This window comes from Lissotriton helveticus, chromosome 4_1 (genome assembly GCF_964261635.1).
Source record: "Lissotriton helveticus chromosome 4_1, aLisHel1.1, whole genome shotgun sequence".
In the NCBI taxonomy this organism is placed as follows: Eukaryota; Metazoa; Chordata; class Amphibia; order Caudata; family Salamandridae; genus Lissotriton; species Lissotriton helveticus.
In genome coordinates this window covers 1,583,577,917-1,583,603,495 of record NC_136063.1, presented here as the reverse complement: position 1 = coordinate 1,583,603,495, position 25,579 = coordinate 1,583,577,917, and the positions used below count along the sequence as shown (strand labels likewise).

Sequence of the window (25,579 nt, the reverse complement as noted above, 5' to 3'; positions counted from 1 at the left end):
TTTCAGATGGTAGAAATAGTTCAGTTCTAAGCAAATTGCAGATGCACCACTTTTCACACAAAGTACCTGGGATGCGTCACACAAACAAAATGGGCCGCAGGGAAGTTGATGCATCAGTTCCTTACTCTCAGGGATGGTGATGCGTCGGTTCCTTGCTCCGGGGATGGTGATGCATCACTTCCTTACTGGGGATATGAGGTGTCGGTTCCTTACCGGAGAGGAGGTGATGCGTCAGTTTCTTACTGCGTGGGGGGTGATGTGTCTGTTTCTTACTGCGTCCCCCAACGATGTGACAAACTTGGCACCTCGATGCGATGCGATGATGTGGTACGATGCGTGGATTCCTCCAGCTCCCAGCGGAAAACAGTCTCTAGAGGTCCAAAACAACAGCAGGTACCTCTTTGCAGGTCAGAACTCCCAGCAAGGAAGTTCAGAGGAGCTGGTGGTGAAGTCTTTCTGTTCCTTCGGTTTCAAGCCCTTGGAGATCTTTTCTTCAAGTAGGTGACAAAGCAAACAACAAAGTCCTTTTTCCCTTCCCTTGGCAGCAAGCAGCCACTGCAGGCCAACCCCAGACAGCAAACAGCCCAGGGGCAGTATTCCTCCTCAGCTTATCTAGCTCTTCTCCTTTGCAAAGGTTCCTCTTGATTTCCCAGAACTGATCTAAAAGTCTGGAGTCTGGGCCCCTCTTTTTATACACCAAAATCTTTTGTTTTCTGAAGGCAGAGTATGTCTGTACCCAGCCAAATCCAGTTCTGTGGGGCACTTTGTAAGTGCCCAACATCCTCCATTGTCAGTGTGGGCCCTGGCTCCAGACACACCACAGGGGGGGCATAGCCGTCATTGTGGAAGGCAGGCACAGCCCTATTCAGGTGAAGGTGCTACTCCTCCCATCACTCCAAATACAGACCAGGCCTGTTCAGCCCAGCCCTGACTCATCAGACTTCTGGAGCCGCTGCCCTTCTCCAGGCCCTGTAATCCAAAAGCCAGACATGCAATACACAAACCTAGCAGAGGCACACTGGATGTTTAGGTAAGAAAATACCTACTTTCTAAAAGTGGAATTTTTAAACACAGAATGTAAAAATCACCTGTACTAAAAGATGCATCTTAACATTCTGAGTTCAGGCATACTAAATTTTATTTTCCCATCTTGTTCCCTGGGTCAGTTATGTTTATAAGATGTTATAAACAAACTCCCCATTCGGACCTATGGAAACAGTTAGCCTTGCAACAGTGAAAAACGAAATTGGCAGTATTTCACTATCAGGACATGCCACACAAATCAGGGCATGTCCTACCTTTCACATAAAATGCACCCTTCCCACAGGGTTTACCTTGGGCCTACCTTAGGGGTGACTAATATGTAGAAAAGGGAAGGTTTAGGGACTGGCAGTGTGTGCACTTGCCAAGTCGATATGGCAGTCCCTGACTGCACACAGGCTGTGCAATGGCAGGCCTGAGTCACATTTTACAAGCTGCTTCTGTGGGTGGCACAATCAGTGCTGAAAGACCACCAGCAGCATTTGATTTACAGGCTCTGGGCACACATGGTGCACTGTACTATGGTCTGACAAGTAAATCAAATAAGCCAATCATGGAATCACTAATCCATAAAAATACTTTACAAAGGGAACACTTGCACTTTGGCACTGAACAGCAGTGGCAAACTGCCCAAAGCATCTAGACCAGCAAAAATGGGGTCCAACACACAGCAAAACACAGGAGGTAGAGGCAAAAAATGGAAGGGAGACCCAGGCCAATGGTGCCAGGTCTAACAGCAGGAAGTGAGCTCAAAGAATATAGACATGATATGATACGTCCAAACAGCGGTGTACAGTCATAATATCGAGTCAATTATTTCGACTGGACAGAATATCGAGTAAAAAATATAGAATGGACATAATATCGACTAGACATAATATAGACAACAAAAATATCGACTAGAGAAAATTAATATCGAATAGAATGGACATAATATCGAATCAAAAATATAGAATGGACATAATATCGACTAGACATAATATAGACAACAAAAATATCGAATTTAAGGTAAGTTAATAATAATTTTTATTTTTTGTGTAATATAAGTCTGTAGCGGGTTGTGGGTTTATAGGGGAATAGGGTGGGAAGTCATTTAATTCTAATTAATTAAATATGTTAATTTATTTATTGATATATATTTAGAATTAATTGTTAATTAATTATTAATTGGTAATTAATTAAAATATAATTGGTAATTAATTATAATTGATTAATTGATAAATATTTTAATTTTAGTAATTTATTTTCTGTAGTGGGTTGTGGGTTTATAGGGGAATAGGGTGGGAAGTAATTTAATTATAATTAATTAAATATGTTAATTTATTTATTGATAATAATTTAGAATTAATTGTTAATTAATTATTAATTGGTAATTAATTAAAATATAATTGGTAATTAATTATAATTGATTAATTGATAAATATTTTAATTTTAGTAATTTATTTTCTGTAGCGGGTTGTGGGTTTATAGGGGAATAGGGTGGGAAGTAATTTAATTATAATTAATTAAATATGTTAATTTATTTATTGATATTTTTTTAAAATTAATTGTTAATTAATTATTAATTGGTAATTAATTAAAATATAATTGGTAATTAATTATAATTGATTAATTGATAAATATTTTAATTTTAGGGTTCAGGGTCAGTTTTCAGTTTTTGGGTAAAGGGGTATTTTTAGGGTTCAGGGTCAGTTTTCAGTTTTTGGGTAAAGGGGTATTTTTAGGGTTCAGGGTCAGTTTTCAGTTTTTGGGGTAAAGGGGTATTTTTAGGGTTCAGGGTCAGTTTTCAGTTTTTGGGTAAAGGGGTATTTTTAGGGTTCAGGGTCAGTTTTCAGTTTTTGGGTAAAGGGGTATTTTTAGGGTTCAGGGTCAGTTTTCAGTTTTTGGGGTAAAGGGGTATTTTTAGGGTTCAGGGTCAGTTTTCAGTTTGTAGGTAAAGGGGTATTTTTAGGGTTCAGGGTCAGTTTTCAGTTTTTGGGTAAAGGGGTATTTTTAGGGTTCAGGGTCAGTTTTCAGTTTTTGGGGTAAAGGGGTATTTTTAGGGTTCAGGGTCAGTTTTCAGTTTGTAGGTAAAGGGGTATTTTTAGGGTTCAGGGTCAGTTTTCAGTTTTTGGGTAAAGGGGTATTTTTAGGGTTCAGGGTCAGTTTTCAGTTTTCGGGTAAAGGGGTATTTTTAGGGTTCAGGGTCAGTTTTCAGTTTATGGGTAAAGGGGTATTTTTAGGGTTCAGGGTCAGTTTTGGGTTTTTGGGGTACAGGGGTACTTTGTAAAAATAAAGTAAAATTACATTTAAATTACATTTATTTAATAAAATTAAATTATATTAAATTATATTATAATATTTTTTATTAATTTATATTCAAAAAATTATTATATACTTACCAATACTTATGTTGTAATGGTATGCGTTGTAAAGGTATATGCGTTGTAAAATCTTGCGTTGTAAATGTATGCGTTGTAAAAGTTTTTGCGTTGTAAAAGTTTTGTTGTAATGGTAGGCGTTGTAAAAGTATGCGTTGTAACGTCATACATCCCTGGAGTGGGAATAGTAATTTTAACCTCTACGCTATCCAGCGCTTTCCCTACTGTTGCACCCACTGGAGTGGGAGTAGTAAATTTTACCTCTACGCTATCCAACACTTTTGCTAATGTTGAACTCACTATAGTTGTAACAATAAATTTTAAACATTTTCTAAAATGTTATATATGTTTATTTAATAATATGTTTAATATATATATATATATATATATATATATATATATATATATATATATGTGTGTGTGTAATTTTTGGTGATATAATTTTTTTAATTATATAAATTATTTATTAAAATTATATTTTTTTAATAATTATTTCTAAGTTTATATTAAATATATTTATTACTATATTAGTTTTAACTTACTTTTAAGACATTTTAAAAAATCGATATTTTGACAGTCTATATTTTTGTAAGTCGATATTTTGAAGTCGATATTTTGGTACTTACCTGTTTGAAGATAGGGAGTCGATATTTTGTCAATCGATATTTTTGACTCGATATTTGTGTATCTCGATATTTGTGTCGTCGATATTATGTCAGTGATCCCCAAACAGCATCCAATAACCCTAGCTGCTAGACCTGTCCCCACAATCATGCTACAAAGGAAGGAGCCAGCCAGGCTGTAGCCTACGTGCCCCAGGCGGGACAACCTTCCTGTGTGTCCCCGGCACTGCACCAGTCATCAGAGAGGCGCAGCAGTCTGACCTCTTCACCGAGGGTCGGTTGAGCGGCACAGGCTGGGGAAGTCTGAACCGCAGAGGCGAATGGACATCTATCGAAGACAAACAATCCATTATACTTCTAATAACTTATAAGGTGTGTTGGAATTTACTCTTCCCTCGAATCAGGGCCGGCTTTTGCCCAGATAGCATCCTGAGCAGAAAAAAAGCTGCTGCCGGTGAAGAAAATGAAGCTGCAGAGTCCCTTTTGTGTTCAGTGTCTGGTTTCTAAAATCAATTGTAGTAGTTTGTCCAATCATGTTCTTCATTTTGCATTTTGGTGCCCTTGGTTTGTTTTTGTCTTTAATGTTGAACTAACACAAATGGAGGATGCGTAAACAAAAATTGGCACTGAGCATACCCCTGACTTCAAATACAGGACAACTTGTCAGTTTCAATGGTCAGTGTCATGTTAGGGTATAGCAGGCCCCCATTCTATTTCCAACATGACGTCTGCACCATATTTTTTATAAATGTGCATCGACTTGAGCAGTTTAGGAACACCCACAAGTAAAAACACTTTGTTTACCCCTCCTCTCCCCCAAATACATGTAGACATTTTTCTGTGTTGGACTGCTGAATCTTGAACACTGTCAAGGGAGTTGTGTGGCACCCACGGTGGACACACTGTACCATTTTGGCATACTATTATCAGCCAGTAGAAATAAAAATAAGCGGGGCCACAGTAATAGACTGTGTTGGCCATTGGCATAGCTCAGCTGACAAACGGATGTATTTATTTATTTATTTATTTAGAAGGTTTTATAGAGCGCGAACAAGATCCTTGCGGATATCAGAGCGCTTTACAATGAACAGAGTTGAATTTAGTCTTGCTAAGTGCAAACTACACCTTTCATCCTTCAAGGTCAATCTAAATTACCAAGATGGGACTTTCTAATATGAATATATGGATTTTCTTTATTTTTATGAGTCACCCATCTGTAAGAGAAGGCACCATGTAAGAAGCAAGTCGTTACAGTATAAAACATCATTGCTTATGTACTGTTTTGAGTACAATGTCTATATGTCTTCATGCACTTGGCAGCCGAAGGAGGTGTATAATGAGTCTTTTACGGGTAATAAGTTGAACGGCACCTGCCACAAACTGGAAAAGTTGCATACTAGCACATAGCTGCCTTTCGTGGAATTTCCAATTGCTGTTTTTTTACCCAACAAAATGTCATGTGTCCTGGTCGTAGAATAAGAACTGAGTCGGCCATGAAAGAATTCAGAGGTGGCAGCTCTACAGTGCTCTCAGATGTCTGTTGAAGGTGTATAAATCCACCATGATAACTTCAAAGACGTTTAATGTATGACCTCGAGTTGACACCCAGATCTCATTAAAGACGTCTAATACACTGAAATATCTAAGTACTAAATATATAAGCTCTCCTGGCTTCATGTTATACATTTTAGCTGATTATTAAAGGCTGTGATCTTTCATACTGTTTTTGCTCCTGTGACCTACAGTTTATAAACATGTGTCTGCACAGACACCTAAATCAAAGTGATGTGATGTGAAACTGTCCCCTGTAAGCCAAAGACTGACCTCTTTCAGCAGAAGCATTACCTCGCTTGTTACTAACATGTGAATCAGTGGCCTTCAATCTCACATAAATATCTCCTGCCATTATCAGCCTACTGGGATATGTCATTTCCGATCGAAAGTGTGGCCTGCAGAGATCTGTGCAGCAGGCACCGAGCCTACTGAGAAATTTTAAATATTACTCCAACCTGCAGGTCGCACAAAGATGTCTGTGCACAGATCAGCTAATTACTCTTACAGAGATACAAGCTTCCACCAAACAGGTGACACATTCAGTAGGGAAAGTATTCCATCAACAGTGTTTTCTTAGTACTGTTCGAACAAGTGGCCTAAGCTTAATCACAGATCACAGTAGCAGGAGCTAAACCCATTGGTCCTCCTTACTAGGATTTAAAACTATTACCTGCCAATCATGCTCAGGTTTTTTGAACTGTGCATAGACTAAGCTAGGCATGTAAATCGATCTTGCAACCTCCTGGGTGCACACAGCCAGAGGACCTGCCATCCTACCCACTGGCCTATTTTAGTACTTTCGAAACATGTGACCAGCATTGAAAACGCAGATTAATGCAGGAGTCACTACAGAACCGACCAAACTACCTTCCAGTGACCTGAAGTTGTGACCTGTAGATCACACACACATTTGTTTCGCATGCGGATAATCCCATTGTGCTATCGTGCTGAAATTACCACATGTAGAGGCGGTTTGCAAGTCCTACACAACTTGTTAACTAATACATAAACCCACAAACCTTTCTCCCTGAGATTTACCACAGTAGCTCACAAGTAACACAGAGCCTCCCCCGGGAGGGCCCTCTGCTCTCTCTGGGCTGCACTTATGCAACCTCTGTTTGGCACTCACCTGAGTGGGCCCTTGCTCGGATAGTGCCCCGCTGCTGGTCAATGAAATGAGGTATCTGGGGGCCCCTTTCACAGGTCAGTCCCTATCAGGCTACATTAAAACAGTGACTTGCCTCTAAGCAAATCTCTGCACGCTGGTGCTAAGTTGTTTGTTGAGGTGTGGAGGGGGTGTTAGAGGGTGGCGGCAAAAGACAAGAGAGAGCTGGGAGGGGAAGGAAGGCTGCTTGATAGGGTGTTAAAAACAGGGACTGCTGTACTTTAAACAAGCTTTGGCAAAGCCAGTAGGTCTCGCCTATACAGGAGCTATTAGCTTTGGTAATGCGTCTTTGCATGTTGTACCCCATTGAGACTGCCGTTCAGCAAGGCTAAAAGTTAGTGCCATGGAGTATCCTAGAGTGGCGTCGGGGGGAGTAAGGTGAGGTAGACTGGACTTGTTGAAGTAGAGTGTTATAGAGAGGAGTAGGGATAGTAGAGTGTCGTTGAGTAGAGGGGAGTAGAGTTCAGTGGGGTGGATTGGATAGGAGTAGATTGGAGTGGATTGGACTTGGGGTAGAGTTGGTTGGATTGAGTGGAGTGGGATGGATTGGAGTGGGTGGACTGGGTGAGGTGGATTAGATTGGTTTGGGGTGAGGTGGATTGGATTTGGGTGGATTGGATTAGTGTAGGGTGGCTTGGAGTGGGGTGAATTAGAGTAGAGTGGAGCGGGTGGATCAGAGTGCACTGGAGGGAGTGTCTTGGACTGGACTGGAGGGGGGTGGATTGAGTGGGTTGGATTGGAGTGTGGTGGGCTGGATTGATTATATTGAATGGGGTGGCCTGAACTGAGGTGGGGTGGATTGGGTAGAGTGGGGTAGACTGGACTGCAATGGCGTAGGGTGGATGGAGTGGGATAGGGTGGTTTGGAGTGCAGTGGAGTGGGGTGAATTGGAGTGGGGTGAATTGGAGTGGGGTGGACTTAATGGGGTGAATTAGATTGGAGTGTGGTGGATTGAAACGGGGTAGGAGTGAATTGGGGTGGGGTGGACTGGAGTGAGTGGATTGGAGTGGGGTGAACATGAGTGGGGCAGATTGGAGTGGGTTGAAGTGAGGTGGGGTGGAATGGAGCGGGTGAATTGAAGTGGTGTGGATTGGAATGGGGTGGTATGGATTGGAGTAGACTAGATTGGGGTGGGTAGATTGGAGTGTGGTAGGGGTGGACTGGATTGGAGTGGGATAGGTTGGATTTGGCTGAATTGGGCTGTACTGGATTGGAGTGGTGTTGATTGGATTGAAGTGGGTTGGAGTGGATTGGTGTGAGGTAAATTGGAATGGGGTGGATTGAAGTGGGCGGATTGCCTTGGATTGGAGTGGGGCAGATTGTTTTGGATTGGAGTGGGGCAAAGTGGAGTGGGCAGACTGTTTTGAATTGGCGTGGGGCAGATTGTTTTGGATTGGAGTGGGACAGATTGTTTTGGATTGGAGTGGGGCAGATTATAATGGCTTGGAGTAGGGTGGGTTGGAGTGGGTGGATTGGATTGGAGTGGGGGATTGGGGTGAATCAGATTGGGGTGAGGTGGACTGGAGTGGGGTTGGATTGAAGTGGGTTGGAGTGGATTGGTGTGAGGTAAATTGGAATGGGGTAGATTTAAGTGGGCGGATTGCCTTGGAGTGGAGTGGGGAAGATTGTTTTGGATTGGAGTGGGCCAAAGTGGAGTGGGCAGACTGTTTTGAATTGGAGTGGGGCAGATTGTTTTGGATTGGAGTGGGACAGATTGTTTTGGATTGGAGTGGGGCAGATTCTAATGGCTTGGAGTACGGTGAATTCGAGTAGGGTGGATTGGAGTGGGTGGATTGGATTGGAGTGGGGGATTGGGGAGTGAATGAGGTGAATCAGATTGGGGTGAGGTGGACTGGAGTGGGGTTGTTTGGATTGGGGTGGATTGGATTGGTGTAGGGTGGATTGGAATGGGGTGGGTTGGAGTGGGGTGAATTGGAAGTGAGTGGGTGACTTGGGATGAGGTGGACTGGATTGGAGTGGGGCAAATTGGAGTGGGGCAGTTTGTTTTGAAGTGGGGCAGATTGTTTTGGGTTGGAGTGGACAGATTGTTTTGGATTGGAGTGGGGAGGATTGGAGTGGGACCAATTGTTTTGTATTGGAGTTGGGCAGTTTGAATTAGGCGGATTGGAGTGAGCAGATTGTTTTGGATTAAGGGGGGCAGATTGGAGTTGGCAGATTGTTTTTGATTGAGTGGGGTACATTGGATTGGGACAGATTGGAGTGGGAGAGATTAAGGTGGGGCAGATTTGAGAGGGAACATTGTTATGGATTGAGTGGGGCAGATTGGAGTGGGTGGATTGTTTTCAATTGAAGTGGCAGAATGGTTTGGAATGGATTGGGGTGAGGTGGACTGGAGTGGGGTTGACTGGATTGGGGTGGATTGGTGTAGGGTGCATTGGAATGGGGTGGATTGGGGTGGGGTGAATTGGAAGGGAGTGAGTGGTTTAGGGTGAGGTAGATTGGATTGGAGTAGGGCGAATTGGAGTGGGGCCGATTGTTATGGATTGAAGTGACCGCCTGGACCTCGTCCTGAACGGCCGCTCCCCCCTCACGCTCCCTGACTCCAGCTAATCGCAGCGCCCAGAGCCCTCAGCGGAAACTGATTTGAAAGCGTGACTCTTCGGCATTAACAACTCGAGAGTGGTATCGTAGCGTCAGGAATTGCGCGCTGAGCATTTTCTTACCATTGAGCTTGCAGCGAGTGGTAACTGTGCAGTGTTGTGAGCGCTCTATGACCGCAGCTTCATTAAAGTGTTAGCGCTAATCTGGCTGTGCTTGCTGGGATAGTTAGATAAGTTTCGTTTTTGGCTCCACCACCATCTTGTGTGTTGTCCTTTCCCCTGACACGCCTCCCCGAGACCGCCTCCCAGCTGCCCCTCCCACCCACAAACAGAGGGTTCCCGTCCTCCCAAGGCAGATTGTGACCGCCTGGACCTCGTCCTGAACGGCCGCTCCCCCCTCACGCTCCCTGACTCCAGCTAATCACAGCGCCCAGAGCCCTCAGCGGAAACTGATTTGAAAGCGTGACTCTTCGGCATTAACAACTCGAGAGTGGTATCGTAGCGTCAGGAATTGCGCGCTGAGCATTTTCTTACCATTGAGCTTGCAGCGAGTGGTAACTGTGCAGTGTTGTGAGCGCTCTATGACCGCAGCTTCATTAAAGTGTTAGCGCTAATCTGGCTGTGCTTGCTGGGATAGTTAGATAAGTTTCGTTTTTGGCTCCACCACCATCTTGTGTGTTGTCCTTTCCCCTGACACGCCTCCCCGAGACCGCCTCCCAGCTGCCCCTCCCACCCACAAACAGAGGGTTCCCGTCCTCCCAAGGCAGATTGTGACCGCCTGGACCTCGTCCTGAACGGCCGCTCCCCCCTCACGCTCCCTGACTCCAGCTAATCGCAGCGCCCAGAGCCCTCAGCGGAAACTGATTTGAAAGCGTGACTCTTCGGCATTAACAACTCGAGAGTGGTATCGTAGCGTCAGGAATTGCGCGCTGAGCATTTTCTTACCATTGAGCTTGCAGCGAGTGGTAACTGTGCAGTGTTGTGAGCGCTCTATGACCGCAGCTTCATTAAAGTGTTAGCGCTAATCTGGCTGTGCTTGCTGGGATAGTTAGATAAGTTTCGTTTTTGGCTCCACCACCATCTTGTGTGTTGTCCTTTCCCCTGACACGCCTCCCCGAGACCGCCTCCCAGCTGACCCTCCCACGCTCCGCCCCATCCTCCATCCATTTATGGCCAATGCCCCCACGCGCAGCGTCCACGCGCTACGTACACGCCGAAGGTGCGCCAAAGGTAAGCCCGTCTGCGCCCGTCCGCGCCTTGACCGCGCCCAGAGCTTGTCCCCCTGCTCCTCCAGCTGCCCAGCCCTCCCGCATTACCTACGATGCCTCCACCCTCCTAGACCTTAACCCCGGTCGCACCCCCGACTGCGTCCAAGCCGCTCCTGGACACACCCATGGACCTTTCTCCTGCTACTCCTGCAGATTCATCGGCACCGTCTTCAACTCCGATACGATCACACCTCAGTCTCCCAACCCCAACCACCTACAATGCATCCTGCTCAACACCCGTTCGGTCCACAGGCACGCCATTGACCTATGGAACCTACTAGACACCATCTCTCCAGACGTCGCCTTCCTAACAGAAACCTGGATGCACGCCTCCTCCGCCCCAGACATCACCATCGCCATCCCCGAAGACTATAAGATCACACGCAAGGACCGTACCGGCCACACAGGAGGAGGAATCGCTATCGTCCATAAAAAATCAATCCGCATCTCAACAAGCTCTGACGCCAACCTCGCAAACTCTGAACACCTTCACTTCCAGATCCACATCGACCCCAAGACCACACTCAGAGGCACCCTCCTCTACAGACCACCAGGACCCCGCGCAAAATTCAGTGAAGACATCACGGACTTCATCACTCCACACGCGCTCCCCTCCAAAGACTACATCCTTCTGGGAGACCTCAACTTTCACCTTGAAAAGATCAACGACCGCAACACCACCACCCTCCTGGACAACCTCGCCAACCTCGGACTTAAACAACTGGTCACTTCCCCCACCCACATCGCAGGTCACACACTCGACCCTATCTTCACCTCCAGCAATCATGTCTCCTTCAGCCACACTACGAATCTCCTCTGGACTGACCACAGCTGCGTTCACTTCACCTACAACAAGCCAAAACCCACTAACCACCTCCAACCGACTCTGCAAAGAAACTGGAACAAAATCACCATCGACCAGATCTCCTCATCGCTCCTTCTAAACACCCCAACCCACTCTTCTAACCCAGACCAAGCCGCCGCCAACTTCACTCTATGGTTATCCAACACCGCCAACACCTTAGCACCACTGAAAAAACGTCAAAGCAAACCTGGCAGCAAGAAGACCTCATGGTTCAACGATGATCTCAAAAAGTCCAAGAAACTCTGCCGCTCCCTTGAAAAGACCTGGAAAAAAGATCCAACCACTAGCACCAAGGACGCCTTCAAAAACGCCACCCGCACACACCACCAATTAATCCGAAAGGCCAAGAAAACAGCATTCAAGGATCGACTCGACAACAACGCCCACAACAGCAAGGAACTTTTCAACATCGTCAAGGAATTTACCAATCCCTCAGCCAACTCTAATGACATCACCCCCTCTCAAGCCCTCTGCGACTCCCTAGCCTCATTCTTCCACAACAAAATTGCAGACATCCACAACAGCTTCGACAACCAACCCGGAGAACAACCCACCCTACCACATGCGGAACATTCTCCCCCCCTGAACACCCTCAACGACTGGAACCCAATCTCCACTGAGGACACCATCCGCCTGATGAACTCCATCCACTCAGGATCCCCCACAGACCCTTGCCCTCACCACATCTTCAACAAAGCAGACTCCGTCATAGCACCGCACCTCCGAGATGTCATCAACTGCTCCTTCAACTCCGCCACCTTCCCGGAAAGCTGGAAACACGCTGAACTCACCGCCCTTCTGAAAAAACCCACATCGGATCCCACCGAACTCAAAAATTACCGCCCCATCTCGCTCCTTCCATTCCCGGCCAAAGTAATCGAGAAAGCCGTCAACAACCAGCTCGCCGCTTTCCTCGAAGCCAACAAATCCCTCGACTCCTCACAATCTGGCTTCCGAGCAAAACACAGCACTGAGACCGCCCTCATCGCAGCAACAGACGACATTCGAACTCTACTGGACAATGGAGACACAGTCGCCCTCATCCTCCTCGACCTCTCTGCAGCCTTCGACACAGTCTGCCACAGCACCCTTCTACAACGCCTCAGAAACATCGGAATACAAGGAAAAGCACTTGAATGGATCACCTCGTTCCTCTCCGGAAGAACCCAGAGAGTCCGCCTTCCACCATTCAAGTCCGAGGCCACTGAAGTCATCTGTGGCGTACCACAAGGATCCTCACTCAGTCCCACCCTCTTCAACGTATACATGAGCCCCCTCGCGGCCATCGCACGCCAACACAACCTCAACATCATCTCCTACGCGGATGACACTCAACTGATTCTTTCTCTCACCAATGACCCCAGCACCGCCAAAACTAACCTACACGAAGGAATGAAAGAAGTTGCCGAATGGATGAAACTCAGCCGTCTGAAACTGAACTCAGATAAAACAGAAGTCCTCATCTTAGGTACATCCCCCTCTGCATGGAACGACTCTTGGTGGCCGGAAGCCCTTGGAAAAGCACCTATCCCGACTGACCACGCACGGAACCTAGGCGTTATCCTGGATTCTTCACTCTCAATGAACAGACAAGTCAACGCCGTATCCTCATCCTGCTTCAACATTCTCCGCATGCTCAAAAAAACTTTTCGCTGGATCCCCACCGAAACCAGAAAAACAGTCACCCATGCTCTTGTCACGAGCCGACTGGACTACGGAAACACCCTCTACGCAGGTACTACCGCTAAACTCCAGAAGAAACTCCAACGAATCCAAAACGCCTCTGCCAGGATCATATTAGACATCCCGCGCAACGAACACATCTCTGGCCACCTGAAAGACCTCCACTGGTTACCCGTCAATAAGAGGATCACTTTCCGAATGCTAACCCACGCACACAAATCACTCTACGACATCGGACCAGAATGCCTCAACTCAAGACTGTCCTTCTACACCCCCTCCCGCCAACTACGTTCCTCTAGCCAAGCCTTCGCCATTGTACCTCGCATCAACAAGACCACCATGGGAGGCAGATCCTTCTCATACCTGGCCGCTAAAACATGGAACTCACTCCCCACTCACCTTCGCCTTACCCAGAACCACTTAGCATTCAGAAAGCAACTTAAAACGTGGATATTTGACAAGTAATCCTCCTCCCCTCCCTAAGCGCCTTGAAACCCTCTGGGTACGTAGTGCGCTATATAAATTCTTTGACTTGACTTGACTTGACATTGAAGTGGGGCAGATTGTTGTAGATTAAAATGGGGCATATTGTATTGTATTGAAGCGGGGAAGATTGGAGTGGGACCAATTGGTTTGTTTTGGAGTGAGGCAGATGGGAGTGGGCGAATTGGAGTGGGCAGATTGTTTGGATTTAAGTGGGGCAAATTAAAGTGGGGAAGATAAGAGTGGGGCAGATCAGAGTGGCCCAAACAGTTTGGGATTGAAATGGGGTGGGTGGGGTGCATTGGATTGGAGTGTAGTGGATTGGAGTGGGGTGGATTGGAATGGGGTGGATTGGAATAGGGTGGTGTGGATTGGAGTAGAGTAGGTTAGGTTTGCAGTTAGGTGGATTGGATTGGAGTGAGGTAGATTGGAATAAGTGGGGCGGATTAGATTGGGGTGGATTGGATTGAATTGAGGTGGATTGGATGGGGTGGATTTGATTGAAGTGAATTTGATTGGTGTGGGATAGATTGGATGTGGCTGAATTGGAGTGGATTGGGGAGTGAGTGGCATGGATTGGGGTGAGGTGGACTGGAGTGGGGTGGATTGGATTGGGGTGGATTGGTGTTGGGTGTATTGGAATGTGGTGTATTGGAGTGGGGTAGATTGGTTTTGGCTGAATTGGGGTGGATTGGATTGGCGTGGGGTTGATTAGACTGGAGTTGGGTGGATTGGAGTGAGGTAGATTGGATTGGAGTGGGATGGATTGCAGTTTGGCAGATTGAAATTAGGCAGATTGCCTTGGAGTGGAGTGGGCAGATTGTTTTGGATTGGAGTGGGGCAGATTGGAGTGGGCAGATTGTTTTGGATTGGAGTGGGGCAGATTGTTTTGGATTGGAGTGGTGATAGAGCGCGCAGGTCACCCGACTGTAATTTTACCATATGTACATTGGGCCATAAATTTCAATACACCATATTTATTAATCGGGTAACCTTGCACTCTACTACCAGTAACCCTGTTTCCTTCCTATTGTATTTTCCAGTGTACCCGACTTACCAATCCACCGCTACGGGTACCTATGACCACAATGGATCAGGGAGCTAGCTATAAAAGAAAGGCAAAACACCAAAATACCTTTTCTATATTTGCACTCATATAATAACCACAAACTCAGAAAGTTTTAGAAAACCTTTATCTAAAGTTCATCGTTTTCAGAAAGCATAAGGTTTACAGCAATTAGACTGTCAATAACTAGAATTATAAAGAGCACGTATCCATATAGGAAGTAAATTAGACCAACCATTTAGGACTCTAAAGGAAGGTAAGAAAAGGGAACATGCTAGTAAGAATTTTCAGGAATTTAGACTTAGTCATGGAGTGACTAAAGGACGGAGAAAGATAAGGAACATACTAGAATGTACCCCTTCAATAGTGGGCACAGTACGAGAATTTTAGTCAGTCTATGGAAACTCGAAAAGTAACATGTGACTATAGGGAGGGTAAAAATGGAACACGCTAATATTTCAGAGCAATCACTTCATTTAGCTAAAGGAAGGTAAAGAAAAAGGAAACATCTATTTTCATGAATTGTATGCAGGAACGTACTTAAAGGATAGGGAAAAATTGGAACATGCTAATATAACAACTATGATGAATGACTTTTTCATTTGTCAGTGCAAAGAAAGCATGGAAATTCAATATGCAAGATCACGTCTTTATTAAAGCAAGGAAAAGAATGAAAGATGCAGAATAGATTTTCCAGCCCTAGTTTTACCTAGTACGGTGTGAAGACCAACCCTGGCCACGGGTCGGTTAAGGACAAGAGAAACCCCAAGGAAGGACAATCGCCAGTAGGCCAGCAGGTGCAGAATGGACACCCCAGGACAGGACAGAAAAAACAGATTAGGATCAGGACAGGACCATCAAGGAAAGACCAGCACCCGCAGTTCGGTAGCAACGCCTGCTCTACACCCTCTCTGCAGATATCAGTGAGAACCCCGATTGGGTTATCGAATTCTCCAGCAAAGTGCTCCGCCAGCATTTAAGGTTCTTAAAACCCCGCTTGGGTCTGTAGAAATTACGGACAGAGTGCTCCGCAGCACTCTGTATCAGTCACCTATTGAGTGCGTTGGGTCAGTGACAGGCCAGCTATTCGGACAAGTCGGACAAATTCTTTAGCTAAAACCAGGCTAGTTATACTGCTTTTGGGTCAGTGTACCACCCCCCCAAATGTTGAAAGTGTAAGAATCCCCAATTTCGATTGGTCCTCAGGTAGGACAGGTCAACACACCAACCAGGATTAACTTCTACAAGTCTCAATTTGCATCTTTTTGGGACCGCCTATTTGAATTTGGGGTTCCCATGACCTATTCTACAAACTACAATAGAGAATACAAAGATTATATACAATTGTGTCAATTGCAGGACAGTTCAGCTTCTTCTACTAGGCGAAGGTGCATCTTCCCAGGCGCATCTTGGCGGGGACCTCTGGGTTGGCGCACGTTCAATGTCACAGAGTTCATCCTCTGGCGGAAGACTGTCATGCGCAGAAAGGCTGTTCAATATGGAGTGTTCCCATCCCTCATGCCCAAGGTTTTACGATACATGAAAAGTAAAGGAAAACAATTTAGAACATAGAAATAAATTAATACACTGTATACCAGGAATCCCTATATGACTCCCCTTACTTTATTTTAACTATAGCATTAAGATTAGTGCAAGACGAACAACAATGCAGAAAGCGGCAGAGCAAGCTTCAGCATGTGAGAACACAAAGCAGCCATTTTAAAGCTAGTGCGCAAGCGCAAAGGTTTCCCACCAGAATGCGAGTACGTCACGTCACGTGAGTGTGACCGACGCATGCGCAGACGAACTCCCGCCAAGCAGCGGCCATTTTAGTGGCAAGCGTGTTAAGGTTAAGAGACACATATGCAAGCTTCGCTGGGACATCCCCAATGTCTGAATAAAAGGGAAGTTAGTAAAACAAACAAGTTGATTACAATTTATTAACGTTATTCGAGGTTCTTGAATACAAGCAAGACCCTTTATGTGCGAATTCTTGCTCCATCAGTGGGACAAATTGGATTGGAGTGGGGAGTATTGGGGAGGGAGTCGGGTGGACCGGATTGGGGTGAAGTGGACTGGAGTGGGGTCGTTTGGATTGGGCTGCATTGGATTGGTGTAGGGTGGATTGAATGGGGTGGATTGTGATGGATTGGAGTGGCATGAATTATAAGGGAAGTGGGTGCTTTGGGGTGCATTGGTTTGGAGTGGAGCAAATTGGAGTGGGGCGGATTGTTTTGGATTGGAGTGGGGCAGGATGTTTTGGATTGGAGTGGGGCAGATTGGAGTGGGGCAGATAAGAGTTGGGCAGACTGTTTTGGATTGGAGTGGGGCAGATTGCTTTGGATTGAAGTGGGGTAGATTGGAGTGGGATAGATTGAGGGGCAGCCTGTTTTGGATTGGAGTGAAGCAGATTAGAGTGGGGAAGATTGTTTTGGATTGAGTAGGCAGATTGTTTTGGATTGAGTGGGGCACTTTAGAGTTGGAAAGATTGGAGTGGGATAGATTGGAGTGGGGAAGATTAGAGTGGGAAAGATTGTAGTTGGCTGCATTAAAGTGGGGCAGATTGGAGTGGGCAGACTGGAATGGGGAAGATTGTTTTGGATTGGAGTGGGTGGATTGTGGTGGTTTGGAGTGGTTGGATTGTATTGGGGTGGGGTGGGGTGGATTGAGAAGGGAGTGGGGTGGATTGGATTGGGATGAGGTGGACTGGAGTGGGGTCGACTGGATTGGGGTGGATTAGATTGGTGTAGGGTGGATTGGACTGGGGTGGATTGGAGTGCAGTGAATTGGAAGTGAGTGGGTGGTTTGGCCTGAGGTAGATTGGATTGGAGTGGAGCGAATTGGAGTGGGCAGATTGTTTTGGATTGGAGTGGGGCAGGCAGTTTTTTTTAGATTGGAGTGGGCAGATTATTTTGCACTTAAGTGGGGCATATTGATTTGAACTGGAGTGGGACCAATTGTTTTGAATTGTAGTGGGGCAGATTGTAGTGGGCAGATTGGAGTGGGTAGATTGTCTTGGATTGGGGTGGCACAGATAAGAGCGGGGCAGATAAGAGGGGCAGACTGTTTTGGATTGAAATGGGGTGGGGTAGATTGGATTGGGGTGGACTGGAATGCAGTGGATTGGAGTGTGTGGTTTGGTTTGGAGTGTATTGGACTGGAGTAGGGTGGAATGGAGTGAGGTGAATTGGAGTGGGGTGGATTGGAAGTGTTAGGTTGGATTGGAATGGGGTGGATTGGAATGGGGTAGATTGGAATGGAGTGGTGTGGATTAGATTGGATTGCAGTGGGGTAGACTGGATTGGAGTGAGGTGGTTGGATTAAGTAGTGTGGATTGGATTGGGGTAGGGTGGATTGGATTGAAGTGGATTTGGATTGGTGTGGGCTATAGTGGAGTGGGGTGGGGTGGGTTTGAGTAGGGTAGATTGGATGTGGCGGAATTGGGCTGGATTGGATTTGAGTGGGATTGATTGGATTGGGATGAGGTGGATTGAAGTAGGTGGATTGGAGAGGGCAGATTGCCTTGGATTGGAGTGGGGGAGATTATTTTGGATTGAATTGGGGTGGATTATTTTGAATTGGAGCAGGGCATATTGTTTTGGATTGGAATGGGGCAGATTGTGGTCGTTTAGATTGGGGTGGGTGAATTGATGAAGGGTGGTTTGGATTGGGGTGGATTGGAGATGGGCGAATTGGAAGAGAGTAGTTTGAGGTGAGGTGAATTGGCTAGGAGTGAGGCAAATTGGAGTGGGAATTGTTTTGGATTGGAATGGGACAGAATGTTTTGGATTGGAATGTGACATATTGATTTGGATTGGAGTGGGACACATTGTTTTGAATTAGGCTGGGCAGATTGAAGTGAGCAGGCTGTTGTGGATTGAAGTGGGGCAGATTGTTTTGGATTGGAGTGGGCAGATTGGATTGGGGTGGATTGGAGTGGGGCAGATTGTTTTGGATTGGAGTGGGGTGGATTGGAGAGGTGTGGTGCAGCGATCAGGGCAGCTGACTTCGGAGCAGAGGGTTCACAGTTCGATCCCCTGCTCCAGCGGCAGCTCAGCTCAGCACCATTTGACTCTGGGCAATAGCTCACTTAATTTCCACGACGCCCCCAGTGCCTTGAGACCCGTAAGGGTGAGTAGTTTGCGCTTTACAAATACGGATTTAGATTTAGATTGGAGTAGAACAGATTGGAGTTAGGTAGATCGGAGTAGGACGGATTGGAGTGGGGCACATAAAAGTGAGGCAGATTGGAGTGGGGCAAAATGTTTTGAAGTAAAGTGGGGCAGATTGTTTTGGATTGGATTGGGGCGAATTGGAGTGGGGCAGATTTGAGAGGGGTGGGAGGATTGGAGTGGGTGGATTGTAGTGTGAGGGGTTTGGATTGGAGTGGGGTGGATTGGAGTGGTCTGTGGTGGTTTGGATTGAGTGGGGTGGATTGGTGTGGTGTGAGGTGAGGTGGGGTGGATTGGCATGAATTCGATTCGGGCGGATTGGACTGGGGTGGATTGGATTAGGATGTACTGCATGATTATGTGTGAAAGCATAATTTCAGAAATTACACATAAGAAAGAAACAATGTCGCTTTGTAGTAAGATAATCCTCATCTTTTGAGAACAGCACCCACAAGCAAAAACAAAAGAAAACATAAGTGCAAAGTGAGAAAAGAAGACTTAGCAAAAAAAAAGAAAGTTAACTAGAGAAAATGTATCCTTTCAGTTATGTTTGTCCAGCTGGGCACGTTTTTGAAAGTCACAAGCCTTCTGTTTGCAGGGCACTAAAAGTTAAAAAGAACAAAATAGTACCTCCATTGCGTCGGGAGCAGCAGACTGGCAATGATTAAGTTGAATTAATCCGTGCTTGCGCCCTGCTTCACAGTGAGGAACGCAAATGATTTTAGGCCTGCCTTGACAAATTACAAGGATGGAAAGAAGAGTGCCACAGAAGCCAACAATTGGCCAGCAACGGACTGGTTCCAAGTGCTTTTTGTTAATAAAGTTTCGCAAGCGAGACGCTTGTGCTAGCACATGCTCTCACAGCCTCGACCCTAAAAAGCTCCCTGTCTGAAGATCAGCACCCTGGGCCCACCTCGCTCCTACCACAAGCCGGCCCTGCCTTGGAGGCTGCCTGACCTCATAGGTAATGGAGAAAGTGAGCTTCCGACCATGATTCTTGGGGTCAGGTGTAAAAAGCATTTTTCCAGTCATTGTTTGCAAATAGATACATGCTTTTTCTCATGTATGAAATGCGAATCGATGTGGCATGCAGTACTGTTTTGCGACTGAATTGACAAAACAGTAATACTTTACCACCATTTTAAAAGTGGTACTAACCCTTTTGCAAATTGCAAGGTGTACCTTTGGGACCCCATCCCCTTTGAGCATATTGAAAAAATATTTTTGAGCAGGACAGTGGTCCCACAGACCACTGTTTATTCTTAAAAAATGAAACTTCATTTTTTCTTTAATTTCTTTTTAAATGCATCCTGTTTTCCTTGAAGGAAACACACTGCATACAGTAAAAAAATTTAAAAAAGATTGCTTTATTTAAAAGCAGTTGCAGACATGGTGGTCTGCTGACCCCAGCAGGCCACCATCCCTTTAATGGCTGCAATTTCTAATGGGTCACAAATTGCGACCTATCTCAGTAATATTCAAGCGGTAGGTCGATTTGCGACCCACTAGGAATCGTTAATTGGAAGTTGAAAGTATTCTTAAATAAGGAATTGCGATTTCCTAATTGCGATTTGGTAAGAATTGCAATTTGGAAATCGCAATTCAAACTTTTTGTACACCTGGCACTTAGTCTTTTCTTAAAGATTCCTTCTTTTGCATCCAACATGTATATATTTTTGGCATTTTATACACTCCTTTCAATTCGTCAGTAATAATACTGTTCCAAAGTGTACTCCACAATGTTGACTTTCTTTTAAGGAATTAAGGGCCACATGCATCAAGGATATCTCGTTGCAAACAGGCAAGTTTGCAGAATCTGCCGGTTTGTGACCGATATTTTTGCATTTGGGATGCATCCTCCGAAATGCAAAAATCACAATTTAAGTAATCGCACAATTTGCAATTGCTTAAATTGTGATTGCATTTAAAGAATCGCAAATTGCGATTCCTTAAATGCAATGCATTAACCAGTAAAATCTTTCGATTTCGCAGATAGGAATCGCAAATTACTGTCAATCACAAGTTGATGCTAATTTGCTATTTCTTTGGAAAATGCACTAAAGTGCATTTTTTAAAGTACCATGATAAACACACACATGCCTTTGGGGCATGTGTGTGCGCAACATGTGGATACATTGAAATTTCAGGAGTGCAACAGGGTATCGTTTTGGCACCCTTGAAATTGCATGCGCAATTTGTGAGTACTTATTGGATGCTCGCAAATTGCGCATGCAATTCCCATTCAATTCCTTAATTGCGACTCACAATTGGCGAGTCGCAATTAAGGAATGTGTAGAAATCACATTTTTTTTGCGATTCCTACATGCATAGGCAATAGCGATTCTTTAATTGCTCTACCTTAAAAATAGCAATTAAAGAATTGCTATTGACTATTTTGATGCATATGCACCTAAGACCGAATATTAGAATGTAATGTAATCTTGTGTATGTGCTGGCCATTGAACGTTTTTCATTTGACATGCCAAAGAGAGTAGTTTTCAAACGAAAATTGAAAACAAATTTCAATGAAACATTTCACAGTTAAACTATTAAAGAATTTTATATTTCGGAAAAGCAAAACATTGCTTTTCATTATCCACATAAAACTACCTTTTCTACAAGGCATGCATATAAGGCAAGAAGTAATAATGAGCATGAAAGAGGACGAGGATATCTCTCTACATCTGGAAGGCCAAATTATGATGGATGAAGGTAATCATAATATGTAGCAGTTATCTTCTGCGTCCCTTAATCTACCCGTGGATTCCTTGAGTGCTAAGAAGAGTGCGAAGTTGCGAATTTTGTTTTTGTATTTTGTTAAAATTACACAAAATGATGCACATTTTTGCAAAATTAATCTTGTAGTATCTAGATTAAAAATTGAACACTAAGGCATACTTCATATACTAGCTTCAGACAAGATATCAGCAAGCGAATTTGTTGAAGAACGAAAAAAAAATCTCCTAAGAGACATTTTCTTCTTGAACCAAGCTTTGGAGACATTTTCTACTCTCAGCAGTTGTCCGCTGGAAAAAAATGTGCAAAATGTTGCACCAGTGAAATTCACAAATTTAGTAAATTACATGTGCGAAATATGGTATACACCCGTTACAACGCATCTTTTACTCCGCACTACCATTACAACGCGACTTTTACTCCGCATACCATTACAACGCATTGCGCTGGGGGGCGCTCTAGGATAGGGAATAAGTATAATTTACTATCCAACACCTTCCCTAGGGTCCACGGGGACTGGAGTTAGAATAGTAAATTATACTTACCACTATCCAGCACCCCAAAGCGCTATGCGTTATGGTATGCGTTGTAAAAGTCGCGTTGTAACGGTATGCGGAGTAAAAGTATGCGGAGTAACATGGTACATCCGCGAAATATACATTTTGCACACCGCAGCTATTCACCGCCAAACAAAACACTCATTCTACCACTTTTACATATTATACCTTTTTCTTGGGTTTGTAAAGAACAGTACCTGAGGTGAGTCCATTAAAGGACCAGTTGGTTCTTTTTTAAGACGTATTTCAATTAAGCTGAAACTCAGGGGCCCATGCTTGGTTTCACAATGTGACAACATATGTTCATGACTTGGTGTGGTTTTTAAAGAGCATGAAGAATTCTAAAAGTAAAAAGGTAAGAAGACATACTGGTATTTGATAACGTTGAAAGTGCAGTTGGCTATACCTGGGTGGCTTGCAAAGTCCTTATTTTTCTATAGGTGACTTCTTCGTAATTGAACCTGTTCATTAGCTCCTTCACAAATAATTCATCATGTGGTGGACGGTTTAACCAAAACTGGTCTGTTAAAAAAAAAGATAAACAATATGAGAAGCAGACTCGAAAGGCTCATACAAACGCACTGTCCACATATGTTTGGCAAAACACCTTGCAAAATGCAGAATAAAAGAGTATCACTTCCAAGCATCAGCATATTCACGCCATAACCAAGACAACAGGTTCTTCCCTACCACAAGTTGAAGAATAGTTGCCATTTTAACAGCCACATGGCTTTCACCCGCAAAAGAGACTGAAGGCTTTGTAAGTCAGCATATCTCCACATGAAGCGTGGCAGCATGGCAGTGCATTGTTTGTCACCCAGAACAGAGCTGCCTGCTCTACTTATCGAGACAGGAGACACAGCATTGCCAGAGGTGATGACTTGTTACTGGATGTCCCGGTTTGTCTTATATTCTCAGGATAGAGTCGATGCTCAGAGTGGTCCACCTCTCGACAACCTCAAGTCTGAATTGCTGTACTAGCGTAGACACTTGAAGTAATCAAGTGGGGGAAGGAAAGGCAGGGAACTGCAGGGAAGGAGACCTGTAAAATAGATAAATAAAAGTAATAATTGCTCTGTGCAACTGAGAAACAGACAGTCGTATGACCTATATGTATGTGTATAGACTTATCTATATCGGGGTATCTGCAAAAGAAAGAATCCACCTTAAATGCGAGGAATCAATGAAGGCTCATTACTGGGTACCCAGCAAATATACTGAGATAGGGAAAAGACGCAATATATAATTAGACTCATTATTCTTATCCCATATACAATAAAATAAACGAGTAACCCATGAAGGAAACCTACCCATATGTGGTTATATAGGTAACCAAAATAATCAGCCGCGTACTGGAACGACAAAATGGTTTTAACATCTATTCTGACGGCATATGCATGCCAGCGAGTAACGTCATTTTGAAAGTTTTGCTGGGATATGTGGTTCCTGATTGTGGAACTGTCTCCTTTAGTACTTTATGCAATTTTGTTAGTTTGCTGACTGACAAATGTTCAAGCCATATCCGTTGCGATTGGCTGGCGCGCTCTGACACTGAAGGTACCATCCAGTTGACATTGAATAGATCTGTTGGATTCTTCTGAATGCATTGTTGGCATTGGTTGTATAGCCACCATAAAGTGGTCAAATCAAAGATCAATTTCAACGCAGAACTAAAGTTAGACTGAGCAATGCTCCCTCACCATATCTTTACCATGTTGTTACCATTTACCTTGTTTCACAATATTCTACATCTTTGTTGAACATTTACCTCCATGTGTAATAGAAGCCATGCAGGTTCTTCAGCTTGTTCATGTTTCTTTTAATTTGGATTATCATTAAACATTGTCTTGAGAAACATTTGAGGTACCAAATATGTATGTGGGAGGGTGTATTCTCCTTAGCAGTGCCAAGCCGGTAGCTAGTGGGTGTGTTCACTAGTTACTTCACACTTTGCAAATACACTTAAAAAGCAATGTTGGTCTGTAAATTTGAGGCAGAGGTCATGAATTGTAAGATTATTTATTTGTTTATTTATTTATGCGCGGCCAGAGTGTCTGGGCTTTTCAAAATAACGGAATTACAGAGGCATATAAGGTAGAAGTTAGGCAAAGACTTTTCCAAAGAACCAGGTTGTCAGTTTCAAACCTAATGACAGAATACAGAATATCACTGGTTTCCACCAGAACCCGAGGCCGCCCCAGGGTCAGAATTACTGCTGCATCAAGCAGACACGATAGTGGAGTTCAGTTAGATATTTGTTGGGAGTTGGAGGCTTCTTAATTGTAAAAATTGAACAAGTCATTCAGGTGGGTCATTGCTTTTCTGGGAATGGCTAAATGGATTAGGACTAGCAGTTTCATCTAACTTCTTTCCTTTACTAGAAACTAGTGAAAAGACATCACCACTACACCCAGATTATCGTGATGGAATTTAGTTATTTATTGATATTAATGTAAATTGGGTAGAGTCTCGGCAAACTGTGTGCACAGTCTCTGCAGCGCATGGACATATGCTGCATATTCGATGATTTATGATTATTTTGTGATTTTGACCCAATGGATTTGCAAAAGCCCACTGAAAAACTGCTGCTTACAAATGGGTGTCCAAGCCCTACAAAAGTAGGAAATACTAATGGGAATGTATTTCACCATTCACAAGAACTCTATTGTAGTATTAGAGGGGTGATCAATGATGCCTAATGCTAGTAGCTGACCTGTGACAGACCGACCATATTGCTACATCACTGATGACCTAACAGTGGCGGGTAACTTTAAATGCAAGTCTCTTGCTCTCAGTGCATTAGGCCTTCAATTAGCAGATCCTCTAGTATTTAAGACAACTTAGTCCAAAGGTATTGTCCGCTTGGAGTCATTTGCTCAGAGAGTTTCAATCTGCTGGTTGTTTATGATGGTGTATTCAAAAGGTCTTTTAACAGAACTCTCCAAGTACAGGAAGGGCCTTGTTGGAGCACATTTTTTAAAAACATATCTTTATGGCTACATGCATGTATCCCTCTATTTAATTTGGACGGAGAATTGCCTGCGTTAATGTTATTTCGTTTTTGTAGATGATGTATTTTGTATGTTTGCTTTGTTTTTTAGGTTCCTCGCCCTTATGCATGCATTAGGTGGCATGCTGGCAGTTTATACATTCGTAATTCCATCTAAAATATTTTCGATGCTTCAGATGCACTGCATTTGTATGCACGTGCAGTCCATATGCTGACTATATTTGTCATTACAAATGCGTGATCATAAACATTCTCACCAATTAATCAACAACATATGGGATTTTTCTCTTTTCGTGAAAGGTGATTCATTTTTGTGCGTGTTGTCGACTCGGCCATACATTTTTGTATGAGTCACATTTCTTAACCAGTCTCTCAATAGCAAAGCCCTTTACAAACACACCCAAGTTTATATAAGCTAGTAGTTTTATGTCACCA

General features: G+C 44.3%; 1 protein-coding gene across 2 annotated transcripts in view; it reads left to right on the top strand.

Moving 5' to 3' along the window:
- SUGCT (succinyl-CoA:glutarate-CoA transferase) overlaps nucleotides 1-25,579 on the top strand; it is a 3,526,579-nt gene that overhangs the window by 379,728 nt on the left and 3,121,272 nt on the right. The gene's annotated exons all lie outside the window — the stretch shown is intronic.